The sequence below is a fragment of the Halichoerus grypus genome, chromosome X (assembly GCF_964656455.1).
Source record: "Halichoerus grypus chromosome X, mHalGry1.hap1.1, whole genome shotgun sequence".
Classification (NCBI taxonomy): domain Eukaryota; kingdom Metazoa; phylum Chordata; class Mammalia; order Carnivora; family Phocidae; genus Halichoerus; species Halichoerus grypus.
Window position 1 is genome coordinate 73182868 of NC_135727.1, and position 22633 is coordinate 73205500.

The 22633-nt window shown below is 37.1% G+C and overlaps 1 protein-coding gene across 2 annotated transcripts in view; it reads left to right on the forward strand.

Moving 5' to 3' along the window:
• OPHN1 (oligophrenin 1) overlaps positions 1–22633 on the forward strand; it is a 505885-nt gene that overhangs the window by 226117 nt on the left and 257135 nt on the right. The gene's annotated exons all lie outside the window — the stretch shown is intronic.

Below are 22633 nucleotides of genomic sequence, written 5' to 3' on the forward strand. Positions count from 1 at the left end.
CTGACTCAGTCCCAGTCGACAGGCTCTTTCAATAGTCAGAATCTCAAAAGGCCATTTTGTAACAGATATTTCACAAAGACAACAGTTTCTCTATCTGATCAGCCATTCTGTGATGTCTTGGACACTAGCTTTTTTATACAATAGCTTCTAAATACCTCAGATGGTTGGGTTCCCAAGCATAGAATCATGGGCCAGATGATTTCACAGGTATCCTCTCCATAAGAGGATTTTTTTTCCCAGGGGAAACTGTGCTGGTAGGGCTCCTAACTCCCTACTTTAGCCAGAGCAGTTTCTCTTGGATCTGTTTTATATACTGAACTTTTGGGGTAATATTTTTTTAGAATAGGACTCTGTTGGCTAAAAAGTTTGCAAACCACCTCTTTATGCTAAAACTCGATTGGTCTCTCTTTTCCAATTAAATAGGATATGTCTTCTAATCTCTGTATGGTAGTTGGGATACTTATGCAATTAGATGGATGTTTGTTTTCTTCAAATTTTAGTGTGTAATCTGCAATGTAATCAGACTAATCCCATTTTACAACCCTTGAATTTTGAGAAAAAAAAGTGTTTATTTTTTCCACTGTAAAAATTGAACTTATATACAACACACACTTGCACAATAATTTAAAATAAAATAATACAATAAGATCTATTAAAAAACTCAACAGTCTTCATTCTTTCCCCACTCCTCAAAGTCATATATTTTTAACCATTCATATTCTTTTGGTAGTTACTTTCATATTTAAAAAAATGCTTTTATTGCTACTGCATTATCCACTTGAGAAATTATTTATTTTGTCTTGCTATGAATAGAGGAAGTCATTGCTCAACACCTCTCTCTTTCCCTCCCCTTCTGTTGCTGGGTGGACTGGGGAGATCCCCAGACCCTGACGCCTCCTCCCAGCCTATCTCTGGTTTGTTGCCAGAGGCTCTTTGTTTCATCGCAAGAAAGAATTCAAGGATGGATCAGACAGTGGTTGAGTGGTACAAGTGGAAGAGTTTATTAAAATGAGAGTACACTCTTGAGATCTGAGAGCTGGTGAGCTCAAGTGAGAGTTGTGCCTAGCGTTTGGGGTCTCTATCTTTTATTAACAGTTATTAACTAAGGGGTAGAATATTTGTTATTTGTGGAGGGGATTTCTTGGGGAGCAGGGTTTCATGCCTTTTCTCCCTTACTTGGTCAGGCTCTCTGGCCTTCTTTGTCTAGGGCCTGTCTGGTGTGATCCGGCTTCCTTTGGCTTTGATTTTGGAATACTGCCAAGACAGGTTTCTAACTTTCTTGATAATGGGCCGTGACTCCCACTTTACTGGCCTGCAGACATCCTGTTAAAGCCTAACGTCTGTTCTAACACTTCTAAGTTCTGATAACTATAACATCCTTTTACTTACCTCTGTTACTTTAAATAATATACTTAATCCCTATTTCTTACTCCGTTACTCACTTTTGACTGTGGCTCTGTAAGATGGAGATATTAACACTTCTGTTTTCCTTTACTACCTTTAAACCCTCGACTCCTATCAGCCACACCTTCACTTTTCACTGGTAGGGTTGATCACATTACTATTGGTTGATCACACTACTATTCTAGTCTGGAACCTTAATTAAATCTTGTTGGTGGTTATTATTAAGCTCATTTTATAGTGACAAATGCAAGTGACAAATTCAGGATTTGAACTCAAGTTTCTTGGCTCTGAGTCCATGAATTTTCACATTTCTTTTTTTTTTTTTTAAAGATTTTATATATTTATTTGACAGAGGGAGACACAGCGAGAGAGGGAACACAAGCAGGGGGAGTGGGAAAGGGAGAAGCAGGCTTCCCATGGAGTGGGGAGCCAGATGCGGGGCTCGATCCCAGGATCATGACCTGAGCCGAAGGCAGATGCTTAACGACTGAGCCACCCAGGCTCCCCAATTTTCACATTTCTTATACTGGATTAATATGAGTATTAATTTCTGGTGGCTAGGATAGATCAAGGATGATCCCCTTCTTTACCCTTTTCTCCTAATTTCTTGTCTACTTGGCTTAGAGATTTTTTGTCTACCTACTCTAGACTCCTATTTGGTTAACTCGTTCTATTCCTCTCACCTCTCAAAAGTCCCGGCACATGCAAATCTTGTGAGTAATTTCCTATGTGTATATTTTAGCTATCACTTGATTAGCAGAACCCTTCCCACCACTATTCCCCTTCTCACCACCATTCAACCCCCCCAAACCCCCTGCACCAAGGTCAAGGAAGGACAAACCAAACTCAGTCCAGTTCTGTTCATAATGGTTCTTTCATCCTGCAGTGTAGAATGCTGGGCTGTCCATTGGAGATGGCAGAATAAAGACTTAGTCATCCACCATAGACACATGACAGAGAAAGTATTTGTACCCTTTGATTCATATTTTTTGGGGCTTGTCAGAATTGCCCACAGTATTATGTTTTCAGTTCTTTTTCAAGGATGCTCTTGCCAAAGAACAGTCACTGAATTGAGCCTTTGTGTATTCTCTGGTGAGAATAAGGGCCAAATGGCCTAAGACATCTGAATCTGCATTTAACCCACTTTCTGAAGAGTTGGAGCGTGTGTGGAAGCTATGATATAGTGTGTTCTCACCCAACAGATGTCAGGCAAGTAGGCATTGACAGTAATGTATGAGTTTGCCAGTCTTACTGTTACTTCTTCTCCATGAACAGAGATCATAGAAAGAACTTTAGGAAAAGGGCTTGTTCTGGAGTTAGATAATGTTGAAAAAAATAAAGAAGATGGAACAAATGAACCCTGGTAGGGTAGGTGAGGCTAAGGGTATTAGTCTGCCCTGGATTCCAAATGTGAGTGCATACCCTGGGACAGAGAGGAAGGAAGCAGGAGCAAATAACCATGAAAAGCTACAATTTGAATTTCAGATCACCTCATCCCTTGTTTGAGTCTTAGTGCCCCATAATGTATTAGCTAGAAGAGTCAAGTACTCAACATGCTCAAGAGCTAAGCTGTGTGACAGTAATCCATAAGTGATTTTCAAGCCAACATCAAATACTGTACATGCTTTAAAATAATAATTACCACATAGTAGGTGCTTGTTGTTTGTTATCTCAATTAAGCATTATTATCCACTTCCTACAGATGAGGAAGTCAAGACCCATAATGGTCAAATAACTTGTCCAAGGACAGAAAGTTATTAACAGAAGCAAGCTTCAACCAGATATTTGTTAACTCCAGAAATTGTACTCTTTCCATTTCATGTACTCTGAAACCAGCTTTGTGGGGTTGTTATGAAAAAATTTATAAAGATAGATTAATAATGCCTACTGACAATTTAATGGGTAAATACATTGTGACAAAATCACACTATTTTACAGTAATAAGAATGAATGAACTAGACCTGTTGTATACAACAACATGGATGAATCTGACAAATATAAGGTCAAGGGGAAAAAAGCTAGTCACAAAAGATTGCCTACTATATGTACATATTTGTATAAAGTTCAAAAACAGGCAAAAATAAATTATGGTGTTAGAAGCCAGGATACTGGTTACCCAAGAGTGGGGGTATAAGTGAGAAAGTCAGGTGTATTCCGTTTGTGAATATTTATTGAGAATAGTGCAGAGTATTTTTCAGATTATATGTTACATTTTTTTACTAAGTTTTAAATTTTAATTCCAGTATAGTTAACATACAGTGTTGTATTAATTTCGGGTGTACAATATAGTGACTCAAAAATTCCATCACAAGTGCACTCCTTAATTCCCATCACTGTTTAATACATCACCCCCTCCCCTCTGGTAACCATTAGTTTGTTCTCTATAATTAAGAGTATGTTTCTTGCTTTCTCACTCTTTTTCCATTTGCTTGTTTGTTTTGTTTCCTAAATTCCACATATGAGTGAATGAAATCATATGATATTTGTCTTTCCTGACTGACTTATTTCACTTAACATTATACTCTCTAGCTCCATCCATGTTTTTACAAATGTCAAGATTTCATTCCTCTTTATGGCTGAATAATATTCCTGTGTGTGTGTGTGTATGTGTGTGTACACACCACACCTTCTTTGTCCATTCATCAGTTGATGGACATTTGGGCTCCTTCCATAATTTGGCTATTGTAGATAATGCTGCTATCAACATTATGGGGCATATATCCCTTTGAATTAGTTTTTCTGTATTCTTTGGGTAAATACCTAGTAGTGCAATTGCTGGATCATAGGGTAGTTCTATTTTTAACTTTTTGAGGAACCTCCATACTGTTTTTCCAGAGTGGCTGTGCCACTTTGCATTTCCACTAACAGTGCAAGATAGTTCCCTTTTCTTTCTCTGCATCCATGCCAATACCTGTTGTTTCTGGTGTTGATTTTAACCATTCTGACAGGTGTGAGATGATATCTCATTGTATTTTTTTTTTTAAGATTTTATTTATTTATTTAACACAGAGAGACACAGCGACAGAGGGAACACAAGCAGGGGAAATGGGAGAGGGAGAAGCAGGCTTCCTGTAGAGCAGGGAGCCCGATGTGGGGCTCGATCCCAGGACCCTGGGATCATGACCTGAGCCAAAGGCAGACACTTAACGACTGAGCCACCCAGGCACCCTTCATTGTAGTTTTGATTTGCATTTCCCTGATAATGAGAGATGTTGAAAATCTTTTCATGTGTCTGTTGGACATTATGAAGTCTTATCTGGAGAAAAGTTTATTCATGTTTTCTGCCTAATTTTTAAATTGGATTATTTGTTTTTTGGATGTTGAGTTGTGTGAGTTCTTTATTTATTTTGGATACTAACCCTTTATTGGATATGTCATTTGCAAATATCTTCTCCCATTCAGTACATTGCCTTTTAGTTTTGTTGACTGTTTCTTTCACTGTGCAGAACCTTTTTATTTTGATGTAATCTCAATAGTTTATTTTTGCTTTTATTTCCCTTGCCTCAGGAGACATAACTAGATAAATATTGATATGGCTGATGTCAAAGAAATTACTGCCTGTGCTCTCTAGGACTTTTATGGTTTTAGGTCTCATATTTAGGTCTTTCATCCATCTTGAGTTTATTTTTGTATATGATGAAAGAAAGTGGTCCAGTTTCATTCTTTTGCATGTTGCTGTTCAGTTTTCCCAGCCCCAATTGTTGAAGAGACTGCATTTTTCCCATTGCATATCCATTCCTCTTTTGTCAAAGATTAATTAACCATATTATTGTGGGTATATTCCTGTGTTTTCTATTCTGTTACATTGATCTAGGAGTCTATTTTTATGCCAGTACCATACTGTTTTGATTGCTACAGCTCTGTAACATAACTTGAAGTCTGGAATTGTAAAAATTCCATTTTTGTTTTTCTTTTCTTTTTTTTTTAAATTATGTTTTTTTAGTCACCATACAGGTCATCATTAGTTTTTGATATAGTGTTCCATGATTCATTGTTTACATATGACACCCAGTGCTCCATGCACTACATGCCCTCCTTAATACCCATCACTGGGCTAACCCATCCTTCTACCCACCTCCCCTCTAAAACCCTCAGATTGTTTCTCAGAGTCCATAGAGTCTCAGAGTCCATAGTCCATAGTCCCCCTCTGATTTTCCTCCCTTCATTTTTCCCTTTCTTCTCCTAATGTCCTTTATGCTATTCCTTATGTTTCACAAGTAAGTGAAACCATATGAAAATTGACTTTCTCTACTTGACTTAATTCACTTAGCATAATCTCCTCTAGTTCCATCCATGTTGATGCATATGGTGGGTATTCATCCTTTCTGATGGCTGAGTAATATTCCATTGTATATATGGACCACATCTTCTTTATCCATTCATCTGTTGAAGGGTATCTAGGCTCTTTCCACAGTTTGGCTACTGTGGACATTACTGCTATGAACATTAGGGTGCACGTGGCCCTTCTTTTCACTACATCTGTATCTTTGGGGTAAATACCCAGTAGTGCAATTGCTGGGTCATAGGGTAGCTCTATGAAAAGCCCACAGCAAATATCATTCTCAGTGGGGAAAAGCTGTGAGCCTTTCCGTTAAGATCAGGAACACATTGAGGATGCCCACTCTAGCGACTGTTGTTCAACATAGTACTAGAAGTCCTAGCAACAGCAATCAGACAACAAAAAGAAATAAAAGGTATTCAGATTGGCAAAGAAGAAGTCAAACTCTCTCTCATCGCAGATGACATGATACTTGATGTGGAAAACCCAAAATACTCCACCCCTAAATTACTAGAACTCATAGAGCAATTCAGTAATGTGGCAGGATACAAAATCAAAGCACAGAAATCGGTTGCTTTCCTATACACTAACAATGTAACTGTAGAAAGAGAAATTAGGGAATCAGTTCCATTTACAATAGCACCAAAAACCATAAGATACCTTGGAATAAACCGAACCAAAGAGGTGAAAGATCTATACTCTAGAAACTACAGAACACTTATGAAAGAAATTGAAGAAGACACAAAAGGATGGAAAAACATTCTATGCTCATGGATCACAAGAATAAACATTGTTAAAATGTCTATGCTGCCCAGAGCAATCTATACTTTTAATGCCATCCCGATCAAAATACCAATGGCATTTTTCAAAGTGCTGGAACAAACAAACCTAAAGTTTATATGGAACCAGAAAAGACCCTAAATCATCAAGGAAATGTCGAAAAAGAAAAACAAAGCTGGGCATCATTTTGCCTGATTTCAAGCTATATTACAAAGCAGTGATCACCAAGACAGCATGATATTCACACAAAAACAGACACATAGATCAGTGGAACAGAATAGAGAGCCCAGATATGGACCCTCAACTCTATGGTCAACTAATCTTTGACAAAGCAGGAAAAAATATGCAATGGAAAAAAGACAGTCTCTTCAATAAATGGTGCTGGGAAAATTGGACAGCTATATACAGAATGAAACTTGACCATTCGCTTATACCATACACAAAGATAAACTCAAAATGGATGAAAGACCTCAATGTGAGACAGGAATCCATGGAAGTCCTAGAGGAGAACATAGGCAATAACCTCTTCGACATTGGCTACAGCAACTTCTTTCAAGACACGTCTCCAAAGGCAAAGGAAACAAAAGCAAAAATGAACTTTTGGGACTTCATCAATATAAAAAGCTTCTTCACAGCAAAGGAAATAGTCAACAAAAGAAAGAGGTAACCCACGGAATGGGAGAAGATACTTGCAAATGACACTACAGACAAAGGGCTGATATCCAAGATCTATAAAGAACTTCTCAAACTCAACACCCAAAAACCAAATAATCAAGTCAAAAAATGGGCAGAAGACATGAAGAGACACTTCTCCAAAGAAGACATACAAATGGCTAACAGACACATGAAAAAATGTTCATCATCATTAGCCATCAGGGAAATTCAAATCAAAACCACATTGAGATACCACCTTAGACAAGTTGGAATGGCAAAAATTAACAAGGCAAGAAGTAACAAATGTTGGAGAGGTTGTGGAGAAAGGAGAACCCTCTTAACACTGTTGGTGGGAATGCAAGGTGGTACAGCCACTTTGGAAAACAGTGTGGAGGTTCCTCAAAACATTAAAAATAGAGCTACCCTATGGTTCAGTATTTTTGTTTTTCTTTTTCAAGGTTGTTTTCACTGTTTTGGGTCTTTTGTGGTTCCATACAATTTTTAGGATTGTTTTCTCTACTTTTGTGAAAAATGCTGTTGGTATTTTTTTTATAAGATTTATTTATTTGAGAGAGAGAGAGCACACAAGTGGGGGGAGGGGCAGAGGGAGAGATAAAGAAGCAGACTCCCCACTGAGCATTGAGACCCAACGCAGGGCTCCATCTCATAACTGTGAGGTCATGACCTGAGCTGAAACCAAGAGTCGGACGCTTAACCACCTGAGCCACCCAGGCACCCCATGTTGACATTTTGATAGCATTACATTAAATTTGTAGATTGTTTTGGCTAGTATAGACATTTTAACAATATTCTTTTAACCTCTGAACACAGAATGTCTTTACATTTCTTTGTGTTGTCTTCAATTTCATTCATCAATGGTTTAGAGTTTCAGAGTATAGGTTTTTTTCACCTCTTTTGTTAAGTTTATTTCTATATATTTTATTGTTTTTGGTGAAGTTGTAAATGGGATACTTTTCTTAATTTCTCTTTCTGCTGCTTTATTATTAGTGTCTAGGAGTGCAACAGATTTCTGCACATTGATTTTGTATTCTGCAACTTTACTGAATTCATTTATTTTAGTAGTTTTTTGGTGTAATCTTCAGGGTTTTCTATATATAGTATATCATCAGCAAATAGTGACATTTTTACTTCTTCCTTACCAATTTGAAGGCCTTTTATTGCTTTTTATTGTCTAATTGCTGTGGCTAGGACTTCCAGTATTATGTTGAATAGAAGTGATGAGAGTGGACATCCTTGTTTTGTTCTGTTCTTTATCTTAGGGGAAAAGCTCTTAGGTTTTCCCAATTGAGTATGATGTTCACTCTGGGGTTTTCATAGAAGGCCTTCATTATGTTGAGGTATGTTTTTTGTAGAACTACTTTGTTGAAGTTTTTTTTTTTATCATGAATGGATGTTGTACTTTGTCAAATGCTTTTTTATATCTGTTGAAATAATCATATTTTTTATCCTTTCTCTTCTTGATGTGATATCCCGTTGATTGATTTGCAAATATTGAACCACCCTTGCATCCCAGGATTAAATCACATAGATTGTGGTTTATAATATTTTAAAATGTATTGTTGGATTCGGTTTACTAGTGTTTTTTTGAGGATTTTTGCAGTTCTTTTTTTTTTTTTTTTTTTGTGGAGTCTTTATCTGGTCTTGTTATCAGGGTAATGCTGGCCTCAAATAATGCATTTATAAGTTTTCCTTCCTTTTCTGTTGTTTGGAATAGTTTGGGGGGAACAGGTATTAATTTAAATGTTTGGTAGAATTCACCTGTGAAGCCATCTGACCTGGGACTTTTGTTTTTTGGGAGTTTTTTGATTACTGATTCAATTTCTTTGGTGGTTATTGGTCTGTTCAAGTTTTCTATTTCTTCCTCTTTCAGTTTTGGGAGTTTATATGTTTCTAGTAATTTATCCATTTCTTCCAGGTTGTACAATTTGTTTACACATGATTTTTCATCATATTGTCTTACAATTGTTTGCATTTCTGTGGTGTTGTTTGTTATTTCTCTTCTCTCTTTTGTGATTTTGTTTGAGTATTTTTTTTTTTTTTTTATGAAACTGGTTAGAGATTTACAAATTCTGTTGATCTTTCATGGATCCAGCTCCTGGTTTCATTGGTATTTTCTGTTGCTCTTTTAGTTTTTTTATTTTTATTTCTGCTCTGTTATTTTTTCCTTCTTTTTGCTGGCTTGAAGTTTTCTTTTTTGTTCTTCTTCCAGCTCCTTTAGGTATAAGATTAGATTGTTTAGTTGAGATTTTTCCTGAGTCTTTAGGTAGGCCTGTATTTCTATAAACTTCCCTCTTATAATGCTTTAACTATATTCCGAATATTTTGGATCATTGTGTTTTCATTTTCCTTTGTTTCCATGTACTTGTTGATTTCTTCTTTGACTTCTTGATTGACCCATTCATTGTTTAGTAGCGTATTATTTGACTTCCATATATTTGTATTATTTCCATTTTTTCTCTTGTGGCTGATTCCAAGTTTCGTAGCATTGTGATCATAAAGGATGCATGGTAAGACTTTTATCTTTTTGAATTTGCTGAGCCTTGTTTTGTGTCTTAATATGTGATCTGTGCTGGAGAATATTCAATGTGCACCTCGAGAGAAATGTGTATTGTGCTATTTTAGATCGAATGTTCTGAATATATTTTTTAATATCTCTCTGTTCCAGTGTGGTACTCAAAACCACTCTTTCCTTGTTGATTTTCTGTTTGATGATCTGTCCATTGATGTGTATGTTGTTTTAAAGTCCTGTACTATTATTTTATTACTGTTGATTTTTCTTTGTTTGTTATTGACTATTTTATGTATTTGAGTGCTCCCATGTTGGATGAATAAATATAATTTTTATGTCTTCTTGTTGGTTTGTCCGTTTGTTATATAGTGTTCTTCTTTGTCTCTAGTTATAGACTTTGTTGTAAAGTCTATTTTGTGTGATACAGGTATTGCTACTCTGGCTTTCTTCTAACAGCCATTATGATAAATATTTCTCCATCCCCTCTCTTTTAATATGCAGGTATCTTTAAGTTTGAAATGAGTCTCTTATAGGCACTGTATGGATGGGTCTTCTGTTTTTTTTATCTAGTGTGTCACAGAATGTCTTTTGAGTGGAGCATTTAGTTCATTTACATTCAAAGTAATAATTGATAAATATGTATTTATTGCCATTTTTGTGTTTGTTATGTGGTTGTTTTTATAATTTTTCTCTGACCTTTCTTGTCTTTTTCTCTTTAATGGTTTGCTGGTTTTATTTAGTGGTAAACTTGGATTGCTTTCTCTTCATTCTTTGTGTATCTATAAATGATTTTTGATTTGAAGTTAGTAGATTTATATATAACATCTTCTGCATATAGCCGTCTATATTGTTTTTTTTTTTAAAGATTGTATTTATTTGACAGAGAAAGACACAGCAAGAGAGGGAACCCAAGCAGGAGGAGAGGGAGAGGGAGAAGCAGGATTCCTGCGGATCAGGGAGCCCGATGCGGGGCTCGATCCCAGGACCCTGGGGTCATGACCTGAGCCGAAGGCAGACGCTTAACTGACTGAGCCACCCAGGCGCCCCTAGCAGTCTATATTGTTGATGGTTACTTATCAACACTGTCTTACTCCTCTTCCTCCCCACATCATCTTTTAGGTGTATGTTGTCATATTTTGCATCCTTTTATTTTGTGATTTCCTTGACTGATTTGCTGATATACTTATTTTTATTGCCCCTGTGATTACTTCTTTTCGAACTGTCACTTATGGCCTCTCCTTTCCATTCAAAGATTCCCTTTAACATTTCATTTCAAGCTGGCTTAATGGTAATATATGCCTTTAGTTTTTGTATTAGAAAGTCTTCATCTCTCCTATTTTGAATGGTACCTTTGCTGGATAGAGGATTTTTGGATGTAGATTTTTCACTTTCAGTACTTTGAATATATCATGCTACTCTCTTCTGGCTTGCAAAGTTTCTGCTGAAAAATCTGCTCATTGCCTAATGGGTTTTCCTTTTTTTTTTTCCCCTCTTGCTTATTTAAAAATTTTTTTGTTATTGCTTCTTTTTTCCATTTTAAATTCTATTTGTCTTGGTGTGAGCCTCCTTTGGTTGGTTTTGTTAAGAGATCTCTGTGCCTCCTGGATTTGGATATCTGTTTCCTTCTCAAGATTAGGGAAGTTTTCTGCTATTATTTCTTCAAGTAAATGTCTCGTCCCCTTTTCCTTGTCTTCTCCTTCTGGGATCCCTATAATGCTAGTGTTATTTCCCTTGATGGAGTCTCTGATTTCCCTAAGTGTTTTCTAGTTTTGCACAATTCTTTTTTCTCTCATGTGTTCATCTTGATTACTTTCCAGTACTTTGTCTTCTAGGTCATTATATCATTACTCTGTTTCTTCCATCCTGCTATTTATTCCATCAATTGTATTCTTAATTTCATTTATTGTGTTCTTCATCTCCAGTGGGTAATATCTCTGTGTTAAGGGTCTCACTGATGTCCTCCACTCATTTCTTAAGTTCAGTTAGTGTTTTTATGATCATTAGTTTAAATTCTCTATCGGGGATATTAATTATATCTCTTTTGCTTGGGTCTCTTGTCATGGTTTGGTGCCATTCTTTCATTTGGGCATATGTCTCTGTGTTTTTTTGTTTTTTTTTTTTTTGGTCTAACTCTTTGTGTATGTTTCTGTGGGTTCGGAAAGGCTATGTCTCCTGCTGTTCGCGGTAGTGGCCTTATGAAGAATAAGCCCCATAGTGCCCTGCAGTACAGTGTTCCTTTTCCCCCAGGGCATTGTGCTTCATGTAGTGTCTCCTATGTGTTTTCTGTGTGTGCTCTGCTTTTGAATGCTGGTCTTTTTCGTCCTTCTGTCCAGTTGTCTTCTGAGCCTGTCTTTGTCTCTTGTGGGCAGTCTTTGGTCTCCAGCAGGGGTGGCACTCATTTTAACAATATGGAGCTGGTCTGCTTGGAAAATGAGACCTTCCAGTATGGCCATCCTTGGAACTGAGGTCCCCCCAAACACTCAGGTCGGTAGATGGGGTGTTGTTACGGTTTGTGCCAGTCTGGAGGTGAGGTCCTGATGTGTCAGAACTGAGGCGAGTGTGACTAAGAAGGGCAGATCTTGCCAAAGTGTGGTGGGATGGGACTTGGTGTAAGGAAGTTAGGTAGTAAGTATTGGCACCATGCTGGTTCCCACTAGTGGCCCTGTGTTTATGCTGGAGGTCAAGGGAGAGAGATGACACTTGTAGCTCCTTTGTTTTTGGACTGGTTTCCCTTTGATCCCTATTCCTCCAGGACATGCTCTGAAATGAGTAAGTCACTCTCACTCCCGTCTATCCCCAGCAGTTTTCAAATTGCTCTTTCTTTGTTGCATCTGCACATGCTGTTTTTGGTACTATTCTTTTAAGGGCAGGTTCTCAGATTCCTAATGCCCTTAGGACTCTACCAGAGCTGAGCCTACTGATTTTCAAATTTCCAAATTTCACTGATTGTAGGAACTCACAAAATTCAGACCCTCTTACTTTCAAAGACAAATGTTATGGGGATTCATTTTTCTTCTGTGGGATCCCTGGTGTGAAAGTCTGTTTTTTGTCCTTCTCCATACCACCAGCTCCCTCCCCACTGCAGACTGCCAAGGTCTGTTTTGTTTCCAGACTGCATCTTCACATTTCATACTGTCTTCTAGGTGTTCTCTTCTCTGCCTTTAGTTTAGAGTTTTTTCTACCAGTTTTTAGATTGTTTTCTAGGATATTTTTGCTTATTTGAGTGTTATCTAGCTGTGTCTGTGGCACAAGGGATGCTTAGGGTCCTCCTACTCACCCCACCATCGTTCCAAGCTTCTTTATATGTTACAATTTTGCCAAAATTCATAAAAGAACATTAAAATATTAATATTTCCTTTTATCATATCTTTTGCTGAAAGTCTTTTGTGTATGTACATACAGGGAGTCAGTGTTTGAGGCAAAATCTGTGGGTTTATTTTCCTGAATATCTTTACTAAGGAGCTTCCTCCACTATTATGACTTTCCCTCCCTTTCCCCCATATGCGACTTTCCCTAAGCAATACATAGTATTGTTTTGCATAGTATAGTAGTCAAACCATGGATTGTGGAGCCAGACTACCTGATTTTGCATCCTGGCTCATCAACTTACTATGTTTTGAACTTAGGCAAGCCACTTAACTTCTCTGGGCTTAATTTTCTTATCTATAATGGGATAAATAATGGTACTGAACTTAAAGAGTTGTTGTGAGGAATAAAAGTTTTAATTTGTATATAGTGTTTAGAACAGTGTCTGATACCTCATAAGCATTTTGTGTTTGTTATTAATGCTTTTCCTGTTTATAAAAGAGAAATAATTATTCATTTGTTCTTTTTGTAACTTGTTTTTTTGATTCAATATTATATATGTGAAATTCATTTGTGTTCATATATTTAACACAAATTCTTTCATTTTTATTGCTATATGGTACTCCATTGTGAGAATATACTGTCATTTCTTTAAACATTCTTTTATCGATTGATGAAAAAGTTACTTCTCTTTTTTATGCTAGTGCAAACATTACTCCCATAAAAGTGTTGTACATGTCTTTTGCACATTTGGAATTTTTTCCAGGGTATATACCTAGAAATAGAATTTTTGGGTTGTAGGGCATGCACATCTTTAGTGGCTATTACCAATTTGTGTCATTACCAAGAGTGTGAATGAATTTTCTTTGCTCCACATCCAAGGAAAACAGAAGCTGATTCAGAAACATGTAAGAAAGTTTCATTCAGCAAATGTTTATTGTGTCTGTATCCCATGAACAGAATAAAAGCAGTTATACTGGAATGCAAATCTGCTGTCTTGCAAACAGAAAGAACTCTACTTAATACCAAATGAGATCACACATGTAAAGTATCTGCCATACAGTAGTCACCTTTCCTCAATAAATTTAGGAATGTACTCACTCAGGCTAATATGGTAATGTTATTGATAAAAACTTTTTATGAGGTAATCTATCCCCCCAAAATAGAAAAGTATCTGCATTTAGCTTGAAGAGGAGATGGTTAAAGGGGAATATCATCCCAATTGTCTGTGATGTTGAAAGGACTATGCTTTAGAAGGAGATCACATCTGTTTTTCATCTTCCTTGCCATCCTTCAAAAGAGCTGAAGGAAATTGCATCATAAAACAGAGTGACACCAAAAGATTTATCCTTCATTTTGTGATAAAAAAATGAGAGTGTTATCTGCCCATAATCTCTACCTTAGTGACCTTTCTACTTGAACTATTTAAAAGCATGTTTGTAATTACAAGTGGGACTGTGTTCAAATGAGTGGGACCCACGTGAGCTTGTAACTTTGTCTCTGATAGCAGCTGGCTTCAAACTCACCTCTGGAGAGGATAAGAAATGAGGAGAATCAAGAGCACATAACCTTTGAATTAGATTGTAATATTCAGATTCAAGAAATTAAAGGAGAAATTAAAAAGTACATGGAAGCAAATGAAAATGAAACATAATGTTCCAAAACTTTTGGGATGCAGGAAAAGCGGTTCTAAGGGGAGTTTATAGCAATTCAGGCCTATGTTATGAAGCAAGAAACCTCTAATAAATAACCTAACTTTAAACCTAAAGGAGCTAGAAAAAGAAAAACAGACAAAACTGTAAACCAGCAGAAGGAAGGAAATAGTAAAGATTACAGCAGAAATGAATGATGTAGGAACTGAAAAACTAAACTAATATATATATTATAGTTTAGTATATTAGTATTATTAGTATATATATAAAATAGTATGTATTTTATATATATATTAATGTATATAATAATGTTTAACATATTATAACATGTAACATATAATATATATATGTTTTATATATATACGTGTGTGTGTGTGTGTGTGTGTGTGTGTGTGTATATATATATACATAAAACCGATCAAGGAAACCAGGAGCTGGTTCTTTTGAAATTATCAACAGAATTGGTAAACCTCTAAACAGACTCGTCAGAGAAAAAAAGGACCAAATAAATGAAATCACAAAGGAAAGAGGTGAAATTACAACCAACACAATTATAACAAATAATTGTAATATTATGAAAAACTATATGCCAAAAAATTAGACAACCTAGAAGAAATGGATAAATTTCTGGAAACATGTAACCTACCAAAACCGATGCAGGAAGAAATAGAAAATTTGAATAGGCTGATTAGCAGCAAGGAAATAGAATAAGTAATCACGAAACTCCCATGAACCAAAAGTCCAGGACCAGATGGCCTCACAGACAAATTCTATAAAACATTTGAAGAAGAGTTAATACCTATTCTACTCAAAGTATTCCAGAAAATATAAGAAAGAAAACTTTCAAATTCATTCTATGATGTGAGTATAACCCTGATACCAAAATCAGAGGAAGATACCACAAAAAGAAAAGAACTACCAGCCAGTATCTCTGATGAATATAGATACAAAAATCCTCAACAAAATACTAGGAAACCATAATCCCACAATACATTAAAAATATCATTCACCACGATCAAGTGTGATTTATTCCTGGGATGCAAGAGTGGTCCAATATTTGCAACTCAATCAATGTGATACATCACATTAATGAAAGAAAGCATAAAGTCCATATGATCATCTCAATAGATGCAGAAAAAAGCATTTGACAAAATATAACATCCATTCATGATAAAAAGCCCTCAATATACCTCATCATAATAAAGAGTACATATGAAAAACCCACAACTAACATCATACTCAGTGGGGAAAAACTGAGAGCTTTTCCCCTAAGGTCAGGAACAAGCCAAGGATGTCCATTCTCATCACGTTTATTCAACATAGTACTGGCTGTCCTAGACACAGCAAACAGACAGGAAAAAGAAATAAAAGGCATCCAGGTGGGTAAGGAAGATGTCAAACTTGCAGTATTTGTAGCTGGCATGATACTATATGTAGAAAACCTGAAAGACTCCACCAAAAAAGTACAAGAACTGATAAATGAACTCAGTAAAATGCAGGATACAAAATCAACGTACAGAAATCTGCTGCATTTCTATATGTTAATAATGAAGCAGCAGAAAGAAATTAAGGAATCAGTCCCATTTACAACTGCACCAAAAACAATAAGATACCTAGGAATAAATCTAACCAAAGAGGTAAAAGGCCTGTACTCTGAAAACTATGAAACATTGATGAAAGAAAATGAAGATGACACAAACAAATGGAAAAATATTCTGTGCTCATGGAGTAGAAGAATAAATATTGTTAGAATGTCTATACTACCCAAAGGAATCTACACATTTAATGCAATCCCTGTCAAAATACCAACAGCATTTTTTCATAGAACTAGAACAAGCAATCTAAAATTTCTATGAACCACAAAACACCCCAAATAGCCAAAGCAACCTTGAAAATTACAAAGAAAACTGGAAGTAACACAATTCCAGACTTCAAGTTATATTACAAAGCCGTAGTAACCCAAACAGTGTGGTTCTGGCACAAATATAGGCACAAAGATCCATGGAACAGAACAGAAAACCCAGAAATGAAGGCACAGTTATATGGTCAATTAATATTTGACATAGCAGGAAAGAAAGCGTAATGGATAAATGACAGTCTCTTGAACAAACGGTGTTGGGAAAATTGTCGAGCTACATGCAAAAGAATGAAACTGGACCACTTTCTTACACCATACAGAAGAATAAATTCAAAATGGATTGAAGACATAAATGTGAGACCTTAAACCATAAAAATCCTAGAGGACCACATAGCAATAATGTGTCTGAAATCAGCTGTAGCAGCATATTTCTAGATATGTGTCCTGAGGAAGGGAAATAAAAACAAAAGTAAGCTATTGGGATTTCATCAAAAAAAGATTCTTTACACCCAAGGAAACAACCAACAAAACTAATGGGAATCCTACTGATTTGGAGAACATATTTGCAAATTCCTTGTCTAATAAAAGGTTAGTATCCAAAATATATAAATAACTTATACAACTCAGCACTCCCAAAACAATCCAATTAAAAAATGGCCAGAAGACTTAGACATTTCTCCAGAGAAAATATACAGAGGGCCAAGAGACATGTGAAAAGATGCTCACCATCAGTAGTCATCAAGGAAATGCAAATCAAATGTACAATAAGATATCATCTTTCAGTTAGTATGACTAAAATAAAAAGCACAAGAAACCACACATACTGCTGAGGATAGATAGAAAAATGAACCCTCATGCGCTGTTGGTGGGAATGCAAACTGGTTTAGCCACTGTGGAAAATAGTATGGACGTTTCTCAAAAAATTAAACATAGAAATACCATTAGAAATACCATTTGATACAGTAATTTCACTACTGGGTATTTACCCAAAGAAAATGAAAACACCGATACAAAAATATATATGTATTCTAGTGTTTATTGCAGCATAATTTGCATTAGCTACCATAAGTTAGTGTCCATCAATAGATGAATGGACAAAGAAGATGTGGTATATATATACAATGGAACATTACTCATCCTTAGAAAGAATGAACTTTTGCCATTGGTGACAACATTGATGGACCTAGAGTATATTGTGATAAGTGAAATTAGAGAAAGGCAAATACCATATGATTTCCCTTATATGTGGAATCTAAAAAATAATATAAAGAAATAAACAAAGAAATCAGAAACAAACCCATAAATACAGAGAGCAAACTGGTGGTTGCTAGATGGGAGGGGGTAGGAGGAAGGGTAAAATGGGTGATAGGGAATGTGAGGTACTGGCTTCCGGTTATAGAATGCAATCATATGAATGAAGTGTACAGCATAGGAAATGTAGTCAATGGCATTGTAATAGTGTTGTATGGTGACAGATGCTAGCCGCACTTGTGGTGAGCATAGCATAATATATAATAGATTCATTGAATCACTGAGTTCTACACCTGAAATTAATGTAACACTATATTTCAACTCTACTTCAATATAAAAAAATATTTTGTATGTAAGGGTAGGTAGGGGAGCTAACAGTTGTTCAGTACTTACTATGTATTGCAGTCTGTACTGGCATTTAGTTCTCACAATACCTGTGAAGACAATATTATCCCTATTTTGCAGATGAAGAATCCAAGGATCAGAGAGGGTAAGGACTTGTCCAAGGTCACACAGGTACAAAATAGTAGAGCTAAGATTATACTCTGGTCTGTCTGGTCTCTCCAATTCCGAAGTCATTCTTTTCATCTTGTATAGTTTGGGTACAATTTTGATCTTGCTGTTTGGCTCTAGCTATTAACCAGGAAAGCTTAAAATTCAATGTCCTATAACACAGGTAATTGCAAATTCTTAACTGCTAATTTGCTTTAACAAATTAGTTTGTTGATACTTTAGATTCCAAGGGCTTTGATGATGATTTTCTTTAGTAAGATGTTCAGGAGGAATAATAAGTAGCCAGGAATAAAGTGACTGAGTCAGTTGGGCTTCTTGTTAACTTGAAGCAAAAAAATCATTCCTGGAGAAGCTAAACGGTGGAGTAATAAGTGGACCCTAGGCTTGCCTCATCCCTTGAACACAGGTAGATAAATATCAAATCATTCTGAATACCCCAGAAATCAATCTGAGGACTGACAGAACAAACTGCACAACTAGATGGAGAGAGGAGGCCACATCGCGGAAGGTAGGTGGTGCAGAGATATGATTTGGGGGAGAAACTGATCTTGGGTGCTGCAGAGGGGAGGGGGAGCCCTGGTCATGGAGAGAGACAGGGGAGAGAGAGGAGTGCACAGGGGATAACATAAGGAAAACATTTCCCCAAAACCATTAACTTGGAAAATAAGAGGGGCAGATTTTCATGAGTTTTTGCAACCATCAAGAATCAAAAACTGGAGTTTTAGAGGTCTGTGGTTTGGATGGTATAAAGCTCTGAGGGCACTGCGGTGCTCCTGTAGAGAAGGCAGGCAGGTAATCTGGGGGCAAAGAGCACAACCTGTGGATCACCTAAGATGCACTGGGAGAGACAGTTCCACCTTCCTGGAGTGCATCTGAGAGAGGTGGCATGACAGGCACCATTTCCCTCTCCTGCCCCTCAGCATAGGCACAGAGACACCTGCTGAGGGTAGCTAACCAGAACACTGGCTCTTTACTACTCTTTGCTCCAAACCCGTTGCTCCTGTGCCCTGGTGTGACTGCCCTTCTGGGTCAAGCCTGCATCAATCCCAGTGTGATGAGACCCTTCCCCAGAGGACCAGCACTGGTCCCCACCACACCAGGTCCCTAAAGTTTGGAGTTTTTAACCTCAGTTGGCCTGGCTCGAATAGAGCCCAAAGTGCATTGTGCTGGTCCAGGTCGGCAAGCAACCCAGGCGTAGACAGTGGGAAAACAGTGATCTGAGAAACAACTATAGCACATGAATGGAAATTATTTGCGATTCTGGGAGGGCTTCCCTGACAGCAATGAGCCAGACTCCCCTCTGCTGGGACAAAGGAGCTGGCTGGCAACATGTCCCTCTCCTTTTCCACATAATAAACTAACATCAGCAAACAGCACAGTGCCAATACTGGCTCTCTCACCTGCTTACACCAACTCCCCCTCCCCTTCATTCTGCTGGTACTGCTTTTCATGGGCAAGTGTGCCTAAGAACCAGCACAGGCGGCCCCTTCCCCAGAAGACCAGTGCAAACCCCTGAACACATTATGTCTACTGACAATAGAGTTCTTCAGAGCTTCAGTTCTAGTGGAAATACCATCAGGCCTTTTCTAACAAGCAGACCAGAGCACACCTAGTTAAAACTTGCCACGCTCTGGCCAAGGTCCAAACACTCCCCACTACAGACAAGGAGAACCTCTGTGGAAGACTGTCCTGAGGGATAGAGCAGCCATAACAGAAGCAAGAGTGCATGCAACATACGCCAGAGACACTTCCTGAAGCATCAGGCCCTGGACTTTATATGACATCTTCTTCATAAAGCCATTACTCTCAGGAGCAGGAAACATAACAGGCTTTCCCTAAAACACAGAAGAAACCTTGACAAAATGCAAATGTGGAGGAATTCATCCCAAAAGAAAGAACAAGTAAAGGTCACAGCCAGGAACTCTAATTGAAATGGATATAGTTAGTATGCCTAAGTCAGAATTTAAAGCAACAATCATAAAGATACTAGCTGGGTTTGAGAAAATCATAGATGACACCAGGGATTCTCTTACTGCAGCATTAAAAGAGCTTAAAACCAATCAGACCAAAATGAAAAATGCAAAACGAAGATTTTAAACTGACTGGATATAATGACCACAAGGATGGAAGAAGCAGAGTAACAAATAAGTGATATACAGAATAGAATTTTGGAAAATAATGAAGCCGTTTAAAAAAGGGAAACAAAAATCTTGGATCATGAAACTGGATTTCATGAACTCAGTGACTCAATGAAGTCCCAGAAGAAGAAGAGAGAGTAAGAGCGGCAGAAGGTTTATTAAAAGAAATTATAGCTGAAAATTTTCCTAATCTGGGGAAGGAAACAGACATCCAAATCCAGGAAGCACAGAGAACTCCTATCAAAATCAACAAAACCAGGCCACCAACCATCTCTATATTGCAAAATATAGAGATAAAGAAAAAAACCCTAAAAGCAGGAAGACAAAAGAAGTCCCTAACTTACAAGGGAAGACACATAAGGTTAGCAGCACATCTCTCCACAGAAATTTGGCAGGCCAGAAGACAGTGCAATGATATATTCAACATGCTGACTGGGAAAAATATGCTGCCAAGAATATTCTATCCAGCAAGGCTATCATTCAGAATAGGAGAGATAAAGTGTTTCCCTGATAAACAAAAACTAAAGGAGTTCATGTCCACTAAACCAGCCTTGCAAGAAATACTAAAGGGGAGTCTTTGGTAAAAAGACTAGAAAGGAACAGAGAAAACCTCCAGAAACAACAACAAAAGAAGCAATAAAATGGTACTAAATTCATATCTATAAATAATTACTCCAAATGTAAGGGGACTAAATGCTTCAATCAAAAGCCATAGGGTATCAGAATGGATAAAAAACAAGACCCATCTATATGCTGCCCAAAAGAGACTCATTTTAGATACCTGCAGATTAAAAGTGAGGGCATGGAGAAACATTTGTCATGCAAATGGATGTCAAAAGAAAGCCAGAGTAGCAGTACTTATATCAGACAAACTAGATTTTAATTCAAAGACTGTATGTAACAAGAGACGAAGAAGGACACTACATCATAACAAAGGGGTCTGCCCAACAAGGAGATCTGTTATAAAAACAGACACATAGATCAATGGAACAGAATAGAAAACCCAGAAATGCACCCACAAGTATATGATCAACTAATCTTCCACAAAGAAGGAAAGCATATCCAACGGAAAAAGGACAGTCTCTTCAGCAAATGGTGTTGGGAAACCTGGACAGCAACATGCAAAAGAATGAAACTGGACCACTTTCTTACACCATTCAGAAAAACAAATTCAAAATGCATTAAACACCTAAAATGTGAGACCTGAAATCATCAAAATCCTTGAAAGAACATAAGCAGTAACCTCTTGACATTGGCCCTCGCAACTTCTAACTCGATACATCTCCTGAGGCAAGGGAAACAAAAGCAAAAATAAACTATTGGGATTTCATCAAGATAAAAAGTTTCTGCACAGTGAAGGAAACAACAAAACTAAAAGCAGTCTTCAGAATGTGAGAGGATATTTGCAAATGACATAACTGATAAAGGGTTCTTATCCAAAATCTATAAAGAACTTATAAAATTTAACACCCAAAAAGCGAATTATCCAGTTAAAAAGTGGGCAGAATAATATTCCATTGTATATATGGACCACATCTTCTTTATCCATTCGTCTGTTGAAGGGCATCTCGGCTCCTTCCACAGTTTGGCTAATGTGGACATTGCTGCTGTGAACATTGAGGTGTATATGGCCCTTCTTTTGACTACATCTGTATCTTTGGGGGAAAAAAAAGGTGGGCAGGAGACATGAATAGACATTTTTCCACAGAAGACATACAGATGCCTAACAGACACATGAAAAGATGCTCAGCATCACTCATCATCAGGAAAATACAAATCAGAACTGCAATGTGATATCACCACTCTCACACCTGTCAATGGCTAAAATTAGGAACACAGGAAACAACAGGTTTTGGTGAGGATACAGAAGAAAGGGTAACTTCTTACCCTGTTGGTGGGAATGCAAACTGGTGCAGCCACTCTTTTTTTTTTTTTTTTTAATTTATTTAAATTCAACTAGCCAATCATCATTAGTTTTTGGTGTAGTGTTCAATTAGTTGCGTATAACACACAGTGCTCATCACTCTTGAAAACAGTATGGAAGTTCCTCAAAAAGTTAAAAATAGAACTACCCTACAATCCAACAATTGCACTCCTAGGTATTTGCCTAAAGGATGTAACAATACTGATTTGAAGGGATACATGCACCCCAATGTTTATAGCAGCATTATTAACAATAGCCAAATTATGGAGAGAGCCCAAATGCCCATCGACTAATGAATGGATAAAGAAGATGTGGTGTATATATACAGTGGAATGTTACTCAGC